The 12,455-nt window shown below is 40.0% G+C and overlaps 1 non-coding gene across 1 annotated transcript; it reads left to right on the top strand.

Annotated features, from left to right (window-relative positions):
* The first annotated feature begins 11,205 nt into the window (after positions 1-11,205).
* Positions 11,206-11,312, top strand: LOC136525100 (small nucleolar RNA R71). Its single transcript, XR_010776424.1, has one exon. It is a non-coding gene; the product is annotated as a small nucleolar RNA R71 (small nucleolar RNA).
* The last annotated feature ends 1,143 nt before the right edge of the window (positions 11,313-12,455 follow it).

Raw genomic sequence — 12,455 nt, forward strand, 5'->3', positions numbered from 1 at the left:
CATCTAGGTACCCATTGTTTTAATATCTCAGACACTTGTTCATTTTTTTCAATTCTTTCTTCTTTTTCTCTTCTTTTTTTTCTTTTCATATGAATAACTTTTGCATAGCCCATGCATCTGTTTTGCAACAAAACTTTTGAGAGATATTAACAAGAACTTGGAGCATTTATTTGGTGGATAAAATCTATCAAACATATTTTTGGTATTTACTCTCGGTGTAGGAGTAGAACATTTTTTGGGTGGATCTAGATGGAATGCATGTCTTTGCGCCTAGCCTCAGTGTAGGAGTAGTGCATATGTGGGTGGTGTGTACGTGATCTTGATTTTAAGAGCATGACAAACCTCTCATAAGGATCAACAAAGCTTGACCAAACTCAATGCAGAACAAGTAGCATATGTGAGTAGAAGTTTTCCTAGCCTAAATATCATGTTTGACTCTAGTAGAAATTCAAGCTTTGTCATACGGGAACTCATCATGTTGCATGTTTATGTTTTTTAAAAGAAATCTCCAAAATTTTAGTTTCACTTGAAACAAGATAAATAGCAGCTCAGACCTTTTCATATCATATCTATCAATTACCTAAACTTAGATCAAGTATTTGTTATCCATGAGTTTCAAGTTCAGAGCAAATTCTTATGTCAAAATAGTCATATCCAAAACTTGGGAGAATTCATGGCTGAAAACTAGGTACTTAAAAGGAATTACAACAAAGCAAATATTCATCATTTCCATTATAAGAGATCATCTTCAAGTTCTTTTTATTTGGCTCTTAAAATCAGAAACTATAGCAAACTTTATACATACCCTTTTTATTTGGTTTTCATTTTTAGATCACACCTTACTATTACTAGATAAAGATAATTTTTTATTTTGTTTTTGTTATGCATATTTTTTCTCTTTTTAATAAGACAAACTCGAAAATAAAAGGAAAAGAAAATAAAGTACTAGAAAAAACAAAGAATACTTACCTTAGATAATGGGGGATCCTCCTCCCCCAAGCTAGGTGTTGCTGCAGTCCTTTAGAATGGCGGGTCGAAGTTTACCTTCCCGAACAAATAGTTCTAGTTCTCATTCTCTTGCTGCTGGTGTTGCTGGATGTTGGTGAAGCGATCTCCTACTTTTGCTTGCCACTAGGGAGTGCTGGTGAAGTGTATTCTGAATGTCGTGCTGCTGTCTCTTCAATGTTCGTCAACCTAGTGTCGAGGCGGGAGTGCTCCATCTGCTGGTCATGATAGCCCATTGCCTTATCATGATAGCCACTGGGTAGAGAAGGACATACGTCCTCCCTGGTGGCCGCTTGAAACTTCTTCATAGGGCTATTGCTGATAGTAGTCAAAGTTGCCATACTCCCATTGCTCACTTGAGCCCTATTGCTAGGAGCTCTCTGAGTGCTGAGAAGCGGGCTACTCCTAGCCAGCATGCTCGGGCTGGTATATGCAGGAAGATCCTAGGTTGATCCTAGCTTGCATAGCTGGTGAAAGACGATCCCTCTAGAATTGGGTGATCACCGTGGTACCGGGGCTATGGGTTGCGAGTTATTCTCGTAGAAGCACTTCTACGAGGCGTTGCTTCCTTAATCTGTAAATCAAAGACAAAATTCACCGCATACAAACCGAGGTTCCGGTCTGGTAATGGAATCTCAGTTGTATACCCCAAATACATCATAACAAGTTGACCATTATTGTTCTTTTTTAGTATGTGACCCTGGACAAAATATTCATAATCCATGTACCAGCGGTCAATGTCTTCAATATAAGCAACAGAAGCATTTTCCAAAAGACCCAAATTTTGGGCGATGCGGGTGACCAAAGAGGTACAGCCAACATCTCCCTTGAGTTCAAAAACTTCCTTCCATTATTTCATTATGAGTTTAACAGGTGAAACCTTTCTTCTCTTAACCATGGCATAAAGTAACTTGAGTTCATCAATCCTTACGGTGCGAAAATCATTTCTAGGAAATAAAGAAAATCCTAGCCATTTATGCATGAAGCGTAGGGTACGATGATGAATATCACTAGTGTGAGGACTGGTGACAAGTCAGTTCTTTGGATATTTCTTTCTAGAATTTTTGTCCTATCAAAATCTTGCAAAGCAGAATATATGTCAACTATGCACTGTGCATTGAATCCTAGAAGCTCACTAAATTGTTTCTAGGGGAAGAAAAAATCTTTCCCAAACAATCTAAATGTGACTTTAGAATCAGTGGTTTGTAGGGTGCATAGAAATTCAGCGGTTAAAAGCTTAGACCCTAGCTCATCAATATGCCAAACATTTTCCCACCCAATAGTTCTAAATATGATTTCAAATTCGAGATCCATACCTGTTGCATGCAGAAGGGTTGGGTCATAGACAGAAGTGTGAATGAACCTCTAGGTCTTCAACTACTTGTAGGCCTCTTTCTTCGTCTTCTTCTGAAACTTGAGATGCTTCTCTTCTAGGAGAATGTTCCTCTCAGCTGATGAAGACCTAGGCGGCGCTTCGACAGCGGGAGATGGAACGTCGATCTATATGTTGGTGCTTCCTCTAGAAGAAGTGCTTCTTGTCGAATGGAATGATGCCGCGTGCTTGAGCTTCCCTAAATACTTACTCATCTTTCTGCAAAATAAATAGACAACACAACTCGTGGAATGGATTAGGAAAATAAAATGTTAGCGGTTAGCCATCTAGAAGTTACTCGTCCTGAGGGTTAGTCGTTCGAGGGTTAGTCGTCCTTGATTGCCTAATGGATTTTCTAATCAAGATTTTGGTAGAACTTTCACCCTAATCTTATTGATTTTCTCTCTTAATTTTAACAACACTACCACTCTTAATCTCTTTCACTCTTTTTCAAATTTTGACAAGCACTTTCACTATTGCTCTTCCTCAACTTTCCTAACTCCAACAATACTTCTATTAAGTGGATTCTTGTAGCAGAACCGACCAATTTATAAGAGCACAAGTACAATGGTAGCTCCATAAGCGGTCGCACTGTAATACTGGAGCCCATATAAACCCTGATAGTCCATCGAGTACCACTGAAGGGTCTCGATTAACCATCAACATACAACCAAGATCGCACATGATTCAACATACATGTCACATGTTACATAAAGTTCACACATATAGTTCATCCATTAGAGTATGAATTAAGGTTATTAGAAACCAAGTTTAGGTAAAATAGTAGCAGAAGCAAATTAAAAGTTTGAAACCAACATCTGCAACATTGTTTTAAATATAGCGCTAGCTAGCGATCACACTTCCACAAAAGCATAAGGGAGGGATTAATAAGAGATGTCTACCCAGGGCTTACTCCTCGTCCATGGCGGGACTAGAAGCAGTTCTTGCAATAGCCATGATAAACTATACCATCTACGAGAAGGTACTCAGCTAGACTTACCCATCATAAACCAAAAATAAAGTGACTCCAAGGATTATGCAAGGCTTTATAAGTGGAGCTAGCTTGACTACATTTTGCATAAAAAGCTTACCAAATGAAGTATATAGTTATAATTCGGTCATCAAGTTAATTATAGCTATTCATCTCTAGATTAGCAACTAACCTATGCCAAACATGTGGTATATCATTTAGTAGCATACCATAGTAACCATAGCCGGTGTAGTAATTCTATGTTCATCATAACCATCATTCCATAATACAGTTACTACGATGTTGGGGCTAGCCAAGTTTCTCACTGTCCAGGAGAGACGGCAATTCAAATCATTTTCAACCAGCTGGGAATTTATTCCTAACACAAACCCAGGCAGACCAGATCAACAGTCACCTTAGATCACCTTTGGTACAACTCAGGTCCACATTTTGCGTATTCACCCAGCGCCGCACAATCAGGGACAACCAACTTCTAGGACGTTTAGGCCTGGCCTACCGTTGGGCTCACGTCTGGCTCCCCACACATCCATATTACCATCCAGAGTGCGCACTTTTATAGAACAGGGCCTGACCTGAGTTAAGCTACTCGGCTTCACAGTCGAAATGAGTTATCCAGCCAGCTAAGTGAGAGGCATGCGTTCAATCTTGTCAAAGGTGCCAACAATGGTACGGTCCTTAACCGGCATAGACAGAATCACATGAGTCAACCTACACATAGACTCCACCCGACCTCCAGTTACATTACCCCATGGTTCTTTTCCACGATAGCAAATATAGCCAACCGTGCTTCGGTATCTACCTATATCTCGCTGGTGACAGGAAATGACCCGACTTCTACCGGTCTAAGCATGGCTAAGCATATATTCGATCCTGGACCTACATAGGGTTAAAGGTGTATATATCTGGACAAGGTAGAACTATGCATCAAGTGTTTCGAATCAACTCTTATAACCTAATGCATCAAACATAAAGGACTCAAGTGATATTTTATAAAACATAAGAGGCTTAAAATGGTCCGGGGCTTGTCTTTGAGGAAAGAGGTTGGCCTATGATTCAGGCACTCAGGAAGGTGCTCAAGAGTTTGCTCCTCTTCTTCTGGAGCTACGGCCTAAGGTGTTTCCTGCTGTTCCTTCTCTTCTTCTTCTTTGAACTCCAAAAGGGTTATCCCTTCGGACGATCCTATATGCATGAGCATGAAATCAGATATCACGAATGCATATATAATGACATGTATAATATGATATGATGTGATGAATGCATCCTCATATGTGTTTTCAACAGCATTGCATTAAGGTGATAACAAGTTAAATTTTCTTTTACTGAGTAGGTGCATATCTATTCTCTAGTAACTTAAACAAACTTATATAAATTATTTTCTAGACTACGAGATAGTACCCATTTATTTTGACCATAACTAGAGTTATACACATCAAAATAATATGGTTGTTGACTTTATGGAAAGATTATGAAATTGCCTACAACTTTCTTTTAATCATTTTAATGTGATTGAGCAGTTATCAAAGTCAAACAATTCAATCTTTCAGATCTATCTAGAGAGTAAGCATTTCTAATAGCAGACTTCTAACAGCTATAATTCTTAAATTATAAGGCCTATGACTATGAAAATTTAACACAAGGTAGATAAGTAAGTTATCTACAACTTTGTTATTAATAAGTTTCATAGAAAAGGTCATTATCATCATGATATTATCACCACAATGGAAACTACACATGCAGTCATCTAGTTAAATTATAAAGCAATAATTAACTAGTTGCATATAACCAATTGCTTCTAAGCTTAACTAATAACATCAATAGATCATACGCATCACAAGCACCACAGAAAACATCTTGGTTAAACATAACTAAATTATTTATATTCATTTATTAATTTCCTTAGATAATAAGGTAATTTAAGGGATAAATATTTCTAGTGCTTAATAAATTCTGAGAAAATTACAGTAGCCTACAAATGACCCTTGTACAAATTTCATGTCATTTGGATAAGTATAGCTACCTCTACAAAAATGACAAGTCACATAGGCTTATTTTAGCAAAAATGGTTTAACATAGTGAAAAGTTCATCATAACCATCATTCCATAATACAGTTACTACGATGTTGGGGCTAGCCAAGTTTCTCACTGTCCGGGAGAGACGGCGATTCAAATCGTTTTCAACCAGCTAGGAATTTATTCCTAACACAAACCCAAGCAGACTAGATCAACAGTCACCTTAGATCACCTTTGGTACAACTCAGGTCCACATTTTGCGGGTTCACCCAGCGCCGCACAATCAGGGACAACCAACTTCCAGGACGTTTAGGCCTGGCCTACCGTTGGGCTCATGTCTGGCTCCCCACACATCCATACTACCATCCAGAGTGCGCACTTTTATAGAACAGGGCCCGACCTGAGTTAAGCTACTCGGCTTCATAGTCGAAATGAGTTATCCAGCCAGCTAAGTGAGAGGCATGCATTCAATCTTGTCAAAGGTGCCAACAATGGTATGGTCCTTAACCGGCATAGACAGAATCACATGAGTTAACCTACACATAGACTCCACCCGACCTCTAGTTACATTACCCCATGGTTCTTTTCCACGATAGCAAATATAGCCAACCGTGCTTCGGTATCCACCTATATCTCGCTGGTGACAGGAAATGACCCGACTTCTACCGATCTAAGCATGGCTAAGCATATATTTGATCCTAGACCTACATAGGGTTAAAGGTGTATGTATCTGGACAAGGTAGAACTATGCATCAAGTGTTTCGAATCAACTCTTATAACCTAATGCATCAAACATAAAGGACTCAAGTGATATTTTGTAAAACATAAGAGGCTTAAAATGGTCCGGGGCTTGTCTTTGAGGAAAGAGGTTGGCCTATGATTCGGGCACTCAGGAAGGTGCTCAAGAGTTTGCTCCTCTTCTTCTGGAGCTACGGCCTAAGGTGTTTCCTGCTGTTCCTTCTCTTCTTCTTCTTTGAACTCCAAAAGGGTTATCCCTTCGGACGATCCTATATGCATGAGCATGAAATCAGATATCACGAATGCATATATAATGACATGTATAATATGATATGATGTGATGAATGCATCCTCATACGTGTTTTCAACAGCATTACATTAAGGTGATAACAAGTTAAATTTTCTTTTACTGAGTAGGTGCATATCTATTCTCTAGTAACTTAAACAAACTTATGTAAATTATTTTCTAGACTACGAGATAGTACCCATTTATTTTGACCATAACTAGAGTTATACACATCAAAATAATATGGTTGTCGACTTTATGGAAAGATTATGAAATTGCCTACAACTTTCTTTTAATCATTTTAATGTGATTGAGCAGTTATCAAAGTCAAATAATTCAATCTTTCAGATCTATCTAGAGAGTAAGCATTTCTAACAGCAGACTTCTAACAGCTATAATTCTTAAATTATAAGGCCTATGACTATGAAAATTTAACACAAGGTAGATAAGTAAGTTATCTACAACTTTGTTATTAATAAGTTTCATAGAAAAGGTCATTATCATCATGATATTATCACCACAACGGAAACTACACATGCAGTCATCTAGTTAAATTATAAAGCAATAATTAACTAGTTGCATATAACCAATTGCTTCTAAGCTTAACTAATAACATCAATAGATCATATGCATCACAAGCACCACAGAAAACATCTTGGTTAAACATAACTAAATTATTTATATTCATTTATTAATTTCCTTAGATAATAAGGTAATTTAAGGGATAAATATTTCTAGTGCTTAATAAATTCTGAGAAAATTACAGTAGCCTACAAATGACCCTTGTACAAATTTCATGTCATTTGGATAAGTATAGCTACCTCTACAAAAATGACAAGTCACATAGGCTTATTTTAGCAAAAATGGTTTAACATAGTGAAAAGTATCAAGCAATAGATTTAATATTTTTCTTACTTTCCTCCTAGCATGAGAATACTGTGTAAAAAATTGTATGCTCATATTTTATATATTTTTACCCCAATTAATTTCACTAGAAACTAGCAATTAATTAGGATTAAATATGAAGACCACATTACAAGTATGCTTACTGTAGGTTTAGTATTTTTCCTCAGCTATAGCATGTCAACACAAGACCAGCAAAATTGGAATAACATTTTTATCACTTTCCTAGCTCAAGTTATGTATTTTACAAGATATAAACTACTTTAAAAGCACTTATCTTGCTCAATTTAATTCACCCAGAAAATACCCTCAATAGTAGATTTCATATTTTTCTCAAATAGTACACTTCATGATGAATCCAACAAAATTTGGTTCACCCCCATTTGGACACTCCTAGCTCTAGATATGAATTTTTGAAGTTTGTAACAAAATATATGAAAAATTTAATAAGGAAAATCAAATTTCAAATTGAGCGCTACTACTAGGTGCACCCGGTGTATATACCCCACTGTGACTGATGACTGGGACCCATAGGTCAATAGGACCCACATGATAGAGAGACAGAGCAGAGCACCGGCTTGACCGGTGGCGAACTCGCCGACGGTGAGGTCTCTGGCGGTGCGGTCGGCACTGACGTGTTTTCCATCACATTCCGCATCCAGCGAGCTAGATGGTCAAACCTATAACGACGGTTGACTATGGCGGTGGCACTAATGGCGGATGGTGGCGCTGCGCTACGGCGGGCTTGTTGTCTCCAGCGACGGCAAGCCAAGAAGAGAACTGCTGCGGCATATATGAACCCTAGCAAAGCTCTACGATGCGGATCGAGCCACGGTGAAGCGGTGGTGAGCTTTGGCCATGTCCATGATGGCATGGTGGCGCATAGAGCACGTCGGTGGTGTCACCGTTCTTATGAGATGGTGGCCAAAGGTAGGTCTCCATCATCGTGGAAGGTGCAACACCTCTAGGTGACACGGTAACGGGTACCAGAGCAGGCTAAGGGTGGCTAGTGAAGTCGACGGTGGCTAGCGCATGCTTACAGCCATGGCGGATGTGCATGGTGGTGTTGCGCGTTCCCATGTGACGACAGTGGTAGGGGTTAAATAAATAATGACGTCAGCATCTATGACCTAAGATGATAACAGAACCAGGGAGAAAGAGGTAGGAGGAGCGGTGGATAAGGCTGGCCACGGTAAGGTCGGAGCTTGGCGGCGATGGTGACACATAATGCAGCCTTACCCTTGCTCAAATGGTGGTGCTAGTGGGTCAACAAGGTGGAGGAGGTGGTGGCGGAGCTATGCGCATGAGATATTGGACAATGGCACGTGGTGGCAGCAGGTGAGTGAGCTCAATGGAGGTGTGGTGGTGATGGCGGCGCTGTGGTTCCGCTTCAGCGAGTGCGAGAGCGAGAGAAAGAAAGAGAGTGAGGGTGCGAGTTAGTGCAGGGATGGGCGGCGGCCTCTTCAGCATGAGCTCAGCCATGGCCTGTGCCCGATCGGCCACTGACGGCCACATTGCTCTGGCTGGTTTCAAGCCTGCAACATACGACTGATAGAGCAAGTTCATGTACATGTAACTCCTAATCCATGGTGAATTAGTGAAAATGGCATTAGTGAAAGTTGTAGAGCTATGTAAGTACTACAACTTTGCTTTAATGATCATGGTCTAATTCGAACTGGTTTACAAACTACATTGCTCCAAAGTGGGCTACATTGAAACTGAAAACCGGTTAAAGATGCGGAATTTCAAGTTTTGAAAATAGCATTTTGTTGATACTTGTGAACTCTATTTGACCATGTTAGACACTAAATTAGCTCATGACCCTTAAATAAAGTTTGTTACCCATGACAAGTACTACAACTTTTATTTAGGTCACATAGCCATGCAAACACTCTAAGCTACTGTTCAACTTTAGTCAAACTAGCATCATAAAAATGGCATTTCAAATGAAACCAACACTTAGAAGCAAATTTGGTCTATGTCATGAATATAAACATTGTTCCATTTATCATTCTAGATATGCCTAAGGTGTTTTAATTACCTCACCACCATCTCATAAATTGGGCATACATGATTGCAAGCATAAGCATATATATAAAATCAACATTTCAAGTGATAAGGTATAAGAATGAGATGAAATTGCATATGTCCATGTTCATGAATGCTTGAATGATGCTTGTGCTCATGAAATGCAAATGCCAAATGCAAAGCTTAACACTAGGGTGTTATAATTCTTAAATTATGAATTTGGGAATTTGAAATTTCGAACTTCGATGCTGGATTGTGAGTGTGTGAGGCCGAGAGGAAGCAGGAGGAGTGCCATTTATAGGCGGTAGAGTAGCATGGCTGGCTGGCCAAGTGGTGGGGTCGATCGACCCCACATGGTGGCCAACTAGGCCTACTCTTCCCTCGATATTTCCTTGCTTTGTGATTAAGTGAGAATGGATGGTCGTTAGTGCGAATTCAGTGGAGACATGACCTAAGTGGAGACGGAGGTGGAAATGGAGGTGATGGTGGAGATAGAAGTGATGGGTGGTAGTTGAGTGGGCCCTCCATGTTTCCTGTGGGTCCTGGTTGTATGTATTTTTACCATATACACACATATATAAATGCAATGCAAGAATATTTTATAATACTATGAAATATAAGAAGATGAATGAATGGTATTTTTAAAATTTTACGCCTCCACGGTAAATATTTCTTATGGGTTTTTACTCCAGTAAAAATTATTTACATGGGGCTTGAATTTTATAGTGTCATGATGAGAATTTTTATTTTATTTTTCTAACATAAGTATTGAAAATTAAATATGCCAATGCAATGTAAAAAGTAAATACGGATAACTACCGATTTTATCTCTCGGCAAGGGTTTGGAATTTGAAGTTCGTCGAACCGGACTTCTCCAGTTATATTTATTCTTTGGGTGCATTAGTCGGTCCTGGAGATAGAGACCTTGATGGTTGTATTTGCTTCTCACACCACTCCAAATTAGAGCATTGTTCCGGTCTTGGCTTGAAGGTGAGTCGCTCTTCCTTGCCATTGATATGGAATTTGGTTTCTCTGGCTCCGACATCGATGTGTGCATTTGTAGTGCTCAGGAAAGGTCTTCCAAGTATGAGAGGTGTCTTCATGTCGTCATGCATGTCAAGTACTACAAAATCCACTAGAACAAAGAAGTTTCTTATTTTTACCTAGAATATTCTTGGCGATTCCTGTAGGATAGCAGACCGATTGGTCGACTAGTTGCAGGCACATCGATGTTGGTGTGAGCATTGAATAGTTGAGCTTGTCGAAAACCTTCTTGGGCATGACACTAACGCTGGCTCCATGGTCGCATAGCGCATTCTCAAAATTTTGGTTTCCGATCGAACAATCGATAATGCGACATCCTGGATCCTTCTTCTTCACTAATGATGCATTGATGATGGTGGCTCTACACTCCTCCGTTAACTTGATTACCTCAGTGGTGGGCAGTGGTCTTTTGTTGTTCAGAATGTCTTAGAGATACTTCGCATAGGTGGATACCTGAAATAGCATCTAGCAGAGGAATATTGATATATAACTTTTGAATTACCTCTACAAACTGACCAAACTACTCATCCATTTTAGCTTTTCGATTTCTGCATGGAAACGGTAGGAATGTGGTGTCATGAAAAACTTGTTGCATTTCCTGTTCTTGTGTCTCAACTTCTTCAACTTCATCGTCCTTCTCTCCTCTTGACTACATGTTTGAATATTGTATTGAGACCATCCTTGGTTAGAGGCTATCTTCTCCATAAGAGTTTCAGCTTTTCTAAGGGCAAGTGACATAAATGATCCTCCAAGCAGTAGCATCGAGTTGTTCATGAGCTTTCTGAGTTAATCCATGATAAAAGCTTTGCATGAGCAACCAATCTTCCATTCCATGATGAGGACAATTTGAAATATATTCTTAAAAATGTTCCCATGCTTCTGGAATGGTTTCTCCTTTCTGCTGTTGGAAGTTGGAAATCTTTCCTCTTAAGGCATTGGTCTTGCCTATAGGGAAAAACTTTGCTAGAAAGGCCTTCGAACATCTTGCCCATGTATTGATGTTATCTTTGTTGGTATACAACCATTGCTTCGCCCTTCCCACTAGCTAGAATGGAAAGAGATGGAGTAGTATGATATCTTGAGCCGACATCCTTGATGGTGATTATGCTGCTAATCTCTAGAAAATTCTAGAGATGAGCACTAGCATCTTCATGTGCCTTTCCACTAAATGGGGTAGCTTGCACCATGTTGATGAGGCTTGGCTTGAGTTCAAACTCAAGGTTATTGGTTTTGAGTGTTGGTCTAGTGCAGATGTTCTCGGTGCTTGGAGCAAAGAATTCACGTAAAGTGCTATCAGCCATAGCTTTAGGAACTAGTGTTGAGCTTCCTCTTGAGTGGTTTGATTGTGATTGATGGAGATTGTCGATGAATCACAACCAATCATGCAATACCCTATATAAAATATGAACAAAGACAAACAAGGGTAAGCCTACTAAAGCAGAGGTATAAAGTTATGATCTCATCTATAAGTATTTATTTAAGCAATTCTCTTAACGTGTCGGGTTCATAAACCCGAGGTCCTTAATGGGCCTACTTCCCAGCAAAAGCTCAGCCCAGCAGATGACATTACAAACAATGTGCAACTCCTAGGCTGGCCCAGATACCTAACGATAGGCTAGGAAGAGCGATCCAGTCTCTGACCGGAAGGCCTGGCCAAGGAGGGGTGATGCTCGCTTCTAACTCCGACCCTGCTTCTCTGACTGGAAGCCCTAGCCAAGGAGGGGCGACGCTCGCTTCTGACTCTAACCCGCTTCTTTGACCAGAAGGCTTGGCCAAGGAGGGGCGATGCTTGCTTCTGACTCGACCTGCTTCTCTGACCGAGAATACACCGAACATCTACCTACGGCTCTCCTTCGACCGGCGCGAATCAAAGCCAACTAGGGAACGATCGGGCCAAGGATGCCCACTCAGTGAGGACCCTAAGAAATCAGGTGGAGCAGACAAGGTAGGGCGCTTTCCTTCATTGGTCGAGGGTATAGGGGCCATTCGCATGATCATGGTGGCCGCCGTGATGTTCTAACTAGCTCAAGGGAAGATAGGCATTTCCCTCTTGCCTTGTTAGATTTAGTCATACACGC

This window comes from Miscanthus floridulus, chromosome 18, assembly GCF_019320115.1.
Source record: "Miscanthus floridulus cultivar M001 chromosome 18, ASM1932011v1, whole genome shotgun sequence".
Lineage (NCBI taxonomy): Eukaryota > Viridiplantae > Streptophyta > Magnoliopsida > Poales > Poaceae > Miscanthus > Miscanthus floridulus.